Genomic DNA, 6,742 nt, shown 5'->3' on the forward strand with positions numbered 1-6,742 from the left:
GCTATGGCTGCGGCTGCTATGGCTAATGCTATGCGTGCTATTGCTATGGCTGTGGCTGCTATGGCTATGGCTATGGCTGCTATGGCTGCTATGGCTATGGCTATTGCTGCTATGGCTACTGCTATGGCTATAGCTATGGCTGCTGTGGCTATCGCTATGGCTGCTAGGGCTGCTATGGCTATGACTATTGCTGCTATGGCTATGGCTATGGCTATGACTATGGCTATGGCTATCTCTGCTATGTCTGTGGCTGGTATAGCTATGCCTATGGCTGCTACGGCTATGGCTATAACTGCTATGGCTATGGCATTGGCTGCTGTGGCTGTGGGTATGTCTATGGCTGCTATGGCTATGACTATGGCTTTGGCTGCTATGGATATAGCTGCGGCTGCTATGGCTATGGCTATGGCTACGGCTGCTATGGCTATGGCTATGGCTGCAATGTCCATGGCAATGGCTGCTACGTCTGTGGCTGGTATAGCTATACCTATGGCTGCTACGCCTATGGCTATAACTGCTATGGCTATGGCATTGGCTGCTGTGGCTATGGCTATGGCTATGTCTGCTCTGGCTATGGCGAATAGCTGCTATGACTATGGTTACGGCTATGGCTGATATGGCTATGGCTATGGCTGCTATGGCTATGGCTAGGCTGCTATGGCTATCGCTATGCGTGCTATTGTTGTGGCTATGGCTCCTATGGCTATGCCTATGGCTGCTATGGCTGTGGCTATTGCTGCTATGGATGTAGCTATGGCTGCTATGGCTATGGCTATGGCTATGGCTATGGCTGATATGGCTGTTGCTATGGCTATGGCTGCTGTGGCTATGGCATTGGCTATGGCTCGTATGGCTATGGCTATGGCTGCTATGGCTATGCCTATGGCTGCCATGGCAATGGCTGCTATAGCTATGGCTATGGCTGCTAATGCTATGGCTATGGCTATGGCTCCTATGGATATGGCTATGGCTGCTATGGTTGTGGCTATGGCTGCTACAGCTATGGCTATGGCTGCTATGGCTATGGCTATGGCTGCTATGACTATGGCTGTTATAGCTATGGCTATGGCTGCTATGGCTATGGCTATGGCTGCTATGGCTGCTATGGCTATTGCTATTGCTGCGATGGCTATGGCTATCTCTATGGCTATGGCTATGGCTGCGATGGCTACGGCTACGGCTGCTATGGCTATGGCTATGGCTATGGCGATGGCTGCGATGGCTACGGCTATGGCTGCTATGGCAATGGCTATGGATGCTTTGGCTATGGCTATGGATGCTTTGGCTATGGCTATGGCTGATATGGTTATAGCTATGGCTGCTATGGCTATGGCTATGGCTGCTATGGCTGCTATGGCTATTGCTATTGCTGCTATGGCTATGGCTATGTCTATGGCTATGGCTATGGCTGCGATGGCTACGGCTACGGCTGCTATGGCTGTCGCTATGTCTGCTATGGCTGTGGCTATGGCTGCTATGGCTATGGCTACGGCTGCTGTGGCTATGGCTGCGGCTGCTATGGCTAATGCTATGCGTGCCATTGCTATGGCTATGGCTGCTATGGCTATGGCTCCTATACATATGGCTATGGCTCCTATACATATGGCTATGGCTGCTATGGCCATGGCAATGGATGCTGTGTCCATGGCTATGGCTGTTATTTTCTATGGCTATGGCTATGGCTGTTATGGCTATGGCTATGGCTGCTATGACTATGGCTATTGCTGCTATCGCTATGGCTATGGCTATGGCTCCTATGGATATGGCTATGGCTGCTATGGTTATGGCTATGGCTGCTATGGCTATGGCTATGGCTATGGCTATGGCTGCGGTGGCTACGGCTATGGCTGCTATGGCTATGGCTATGACTGCTATGGCTATGGCTATGGCTGCTATGGCTATGGCTATGGCTGCTATGGCTATGGCTGCGGCTGCTATGGCTATGGCTGCGGCTGCTATGGCTATCGCTATGCGTGCTATTGCTATGGCTATGGCTGCTATGGCTATCGCTATGCGTGCTATTGCTATGGCTATGGCTGCTATGGCTATGGCTATGGCTGCTAAGGCAATGGCTATGGCTATGGCTCCTATGGATATGGCTATGGCTGCTATGGCCATGGCTATCGCTGCTATGGCTATGGCTATGGCTGCTATGACTATGGCTATTGCTGCTATGGCTATGGCTATGGCTATGGCTGATATGGCTATGGCTATGGCTGCTATAGCTATGGCTACGGCTGCTATGGCTGTCGCTATGCGTTCTATGGCTATGGCTATGGCTGCTCTGGCTATGGCTGTGGCTGCTATGGCTGCTATGTCTATGGCTGTTGCTGCTATGGCTATGGCTATGGCTATGGCTATGGCTATGGCTATGGCTGCGATGGCTACGGCTACGGCTGCTATGCCTATCGCTATGTCTGCTATGGCTGTGGCTATGGCTGCTATGGCTATGGCTACGGCTGCTGTGGCTATGGCTGCGGCTGCTATGGCTAATGCTATGCGTGCCATTGCTATGGCTATGGCTGCTATGGCTATGGCTATGGCTGCTAAGGCAATGGCTATGGCTATGGCTGCTATGGTTATGGCTACGGCTGCTGTGGCTATGGCTATGGCTGCTATGGCTGTGGCTATGTCTGCTATGGCTATAGCTATGGTTGCTATGGCTATGGCTGCTATAGCTATGGCTATGGCTGATATGGCTATGGCTATGACTCCTATGGCTATGGCTATGGCGATGGCTGCTATGGCTATGGCTATGGCTGCTATGGCTATGGCTATGGATGCTATGGCAATGGCTATGGTTGCTATGGCTATGGCTGCGGCTGCTATGGCTATCGCTATGCGTGCTATTGCTATGGTTATGGCTGCTATGGCTATCGCTATGCGTGCTATTGCTATGGCTATGGCTGCTATGGCTATGGCTATGGCTGCTAATGCAATGGCTATGGCTATGGCTCCTATGGATATGGCTATGGCTGCTATGGCCATGGCTATCGCTGCTATGGCTATGGCTATGGCTGCTATGACTATGGCTATTGCTGCTATGGCTATGGCTATGGCTATGGCTGATATGGCTATGGCTATGGCTGCTATAGCTATGGCTACGGCTGCTATGGCTGTCGCAATGCGTGCTATGGCTGTGGCTATGGCTGCTATGGCTATGGCTATGGCTGCTATGGCTGCTATGGCTATTGCTGTTGCTGCTATGGCTATGGCTATGGCTATGGCTATGGCTGCGACGGCTACGGCTATGGCTGCTATGGCTTTGGCTATGGCTGCTATGGCTGCTATGGCTATGGCTGTTGCTGCTATGCCTATGGATATGGCTATGGCTATGGCTATGGCTATGGCTGATATGGCTATGGCTATGCCTGCTATAGCAATGGCTACGGCTGCTATGGCTGTCGCTATGCGTGCTATGGCTATGGCTATGGCTGCTATGGCTATGGCTATGGCTGCCATGGCTGCAATGGCTATGGCTGTTGCTGCTATGGCTATGGCTATGGCTATGGCTATGGCTATGTCTATGGCTGCGATGGCTACGGCTACGGCTGCTATGGCTATGGCTATGGCTGCAATGTCCATGGCAATGGCTGCTACGTCTGTGGCTGGTATAGCTATACCTATGGCTGCTACGCCTATGGCTATAACTGCTATGGCTATGGCATTGGCTGCTGTGGCTATGGCTATGGCTATGTCTGCTCTGGCTATGGCGAATAGCTGCTATGACTATGGTTACGGCTATGGCTGATATGGCTATGGCTATGGCTGCTATGGCTATGGCTAGGCTGCTATGGCTATCGCTATGCGTGCTATTGTTGTGGCTATGGCTCCTATGGCTATGCCTATGGCTGCTATGGCTGTGGCTATTGCTGCTATGAATGTAGCTATGGCTGCTATGGCTATGGCTATGGCTATGGCTATGGCTGATATGGCTGTTGCTATGGCTATGGCTGCTGTGGCTATGGCATTGGCTATGGCTCGTATGGCTATGGCTATGGCTGCTATGGCTATGCCTATGGCTGCCATGGCAATGGCTGCTATAGCTATGGCTATGGCTGCTAATGCTATGGCTATGGCTATGGCTCCTATGGATATGGCTATGGCTGCTATGGTTGTGGCTATGGCTGCTACAGCTATGGCTATGGCTGCTATGGCTATGGCTATGGCTGCTATGACTATGGCTGTTATAGCTATGGCTATGGCTGCTATGGCTATGGCTATGGCTGCTATGGCTGCTATGGCTATTGCTATTGCTGCGATGGCTATGGCTATCTCTATGGCTATGGCTATGGCTGCGATGGCTACGGCTACGGCTGCTATGGCTATGGCTATGGCTATGGCGATGGCTGCGATGGCTACGGCTATGGCTGCTATGGCAATGGCTATGGATGCTTTGGCTATGGCTATGGATGCTTTGGCTATGGCTATGGCTGATATGGTTATAGCTATGGCTGCTATGGCTATGGCTATGGCTGCTATGGCTGCTATGGCTATTGCTATTGCTGCTATGGCTATGGCTATGTCTATGGCTATGGCTATGGCTGCGATGGCTACGGCTACGGCTGCTATGGCTGTCGCTATGTCTGCTATGGCTGTGGCTATGGCTGCTATGGCTATGGCTACGGCTGCTGTGGCTATGGCTGCGGCTGCTATGGCTAATGCTATGCGTGCCATTGCTATGGCTATGGCTGCTATGGCTATGGCTCCTATACATATGGCTATGGCTCCTATACATATGGCTATGGCTGCTATGGCCATGGCAATGGATGCTGTGTCCATGGCTATGGCTGTTATTTTCTATGGCTATGGCTATGGCTGTTATGGCTATGGCTATGGCTGCTATGACTATGGCTATTGCTGCTATCGCTATGGCTATGGCTATGGCTCCTATGGATATGGCTATGGCTGCTATGGTTATGGCTATGGCTGCTATGGCTATGGCTATGGCTATGGCTATGGCTGCGGTGGCTACGGCTATGGCTGCTATGGCTATGGCTATGACTGCTATGGCTATGGCTATGGCTGCTATGGCTATGGCTATGGCTGCTATGGCTATGGCTGCGGCTGCTATGGCTATGGCTGCGGCTGCTATGGCTATCGCTATGCGTGCTATTGCTATGGCTATGGCTGCTATGGCTATCGCTATGCGTGCTATTGCTATGGCTATGGCTGCTATGGCTATGGCTATGGCTGCTAAGGCAATGGCTATGGCTATGGCTCCTATGGATATGGCTATGGCTGCTATGGCCATGGCTATCGCTGCTATGGCTATGGCTATGGCTGCTATGACTATGGCTATTGCTGCTATGGCTATGGCTATGGCTATGGCTGATATGGCTATGGCTATGGCTGCTATAGCTATGGCTACGGCTGCAATGGCTGTCGCTATGCGTTCTATGGCTATGGCTATGGCTGCTCTGGCTATGGCTGTGGCTGCTATGGCTGCTATGTCTATGGCTGTTGCTGCTATGGCTATGGCTATGGCTATGGCTATGGCTATGGCTATGGCTGCGATGGCTACGGCTACGGCTGCTATGCCTATCGCTATGTCTGCTATGGCTGTGGCTATGGCTGCTATGGCTATGGCTACGGCTGCTGTGGCTATGGCTGCGGCTGCTATGGCTAATGCTATGCGTGCCATTGCTATGGCTATGGCTGCTATGGCTATGGCTATGGCTGCTAAGGCAATGGCTATGGCTATGGCTGCTATGGTTATGGCTACGGCTGCTGTGGCTATGGCTATGGCTGCTATGGCTGTGGCTATGTCTGCTATGGCTATAGCTATGGTTGCTATGGCTATGGCTGCTATAGCTATGGCTATGGCTGATATGGCTATGGCTATGACTCCTATGGCTATGGCTATGGCGATGGCTGCTATGGCTATGGCTATGGCTGCTATGGCTATGGCTATGGATGCTATGGCAATGGCTATGGTTGCTATGGCTATGGCTGCGGCTGCTATGGCTATCGCTATGCGTGCTATTGCTATGGTTATGGCTGCTATGGCTATCGCTATGCGTGCTATTGCTATGGCTATGGCTGCTATGGCTATGGCTATGGCTGCTAATGCAATGGCTATGGCTATGGCTCCTATGGATATGGCTATGGCTGCTATGGCCATGGCTATCGCTGCTATGGCTATGGCTATGGCTGCTATGACTATGGCTATTGCTGCTATGGCTATGGCTATGGCTATGGCTGATATGGCTATGGCTATGGCTGCTATAGCTATGGCTACGGCTGCTATGGCTGTCGCAATGCGTGCTATGGCTGTGGCTATGGCTGCTATGGCTATGGCTATGGCTGCTATGGCTGCTATGGCTATTGCTGTTGCTGCTATGGCTATGGCTATGGCTATGGCTATGGCTGCGACGGCTACGGCTATGGCTGCTATGGCTTTGGCTATGGCTGCTATGGCTGCTATGGCTATGGCTGTTGCTGCTATGCCTATGGATATGGCTATGGCTATGGCTATGGCTATGGCTGATATGGCTATGGCTATGCCTGCTATAGCAATGGCTACGGCTGCTATGGCTGTCGCTATGCGTGCTATGGCTATGGCTATGGCTGCTATGGCTATGGCTATGGCTGCCATGGCTGCAATGGCTATGGCTGTTGCTGCTATGGCTATGGCTATGGCTATGGCTATGGCTATGTCTATGGCTGCGATGGCTACGGCTACGGCTGCTATGGCTATGGCTATGTATGCTATGACAATGGCTATGGATGCTTTGGCTAC

This window comes from Calliopsis andreniformis, unplaced genomic scaffold, assembly GCF_051401765.1.
Source record: "Calliopsis andreniformis isolate RMS-2024a unplaced genomic scaffold, iyCalAndr_principal scaffold0289, whole genome shotgun sequence".
In the NCBI taxonomy this organism is placed as follows: Eukaryota; Metazoa; Arthropoda; class Insecta; order Hymenoptera; family Andrenidae; genus Calliopsis; species Calliopsis andreniformis.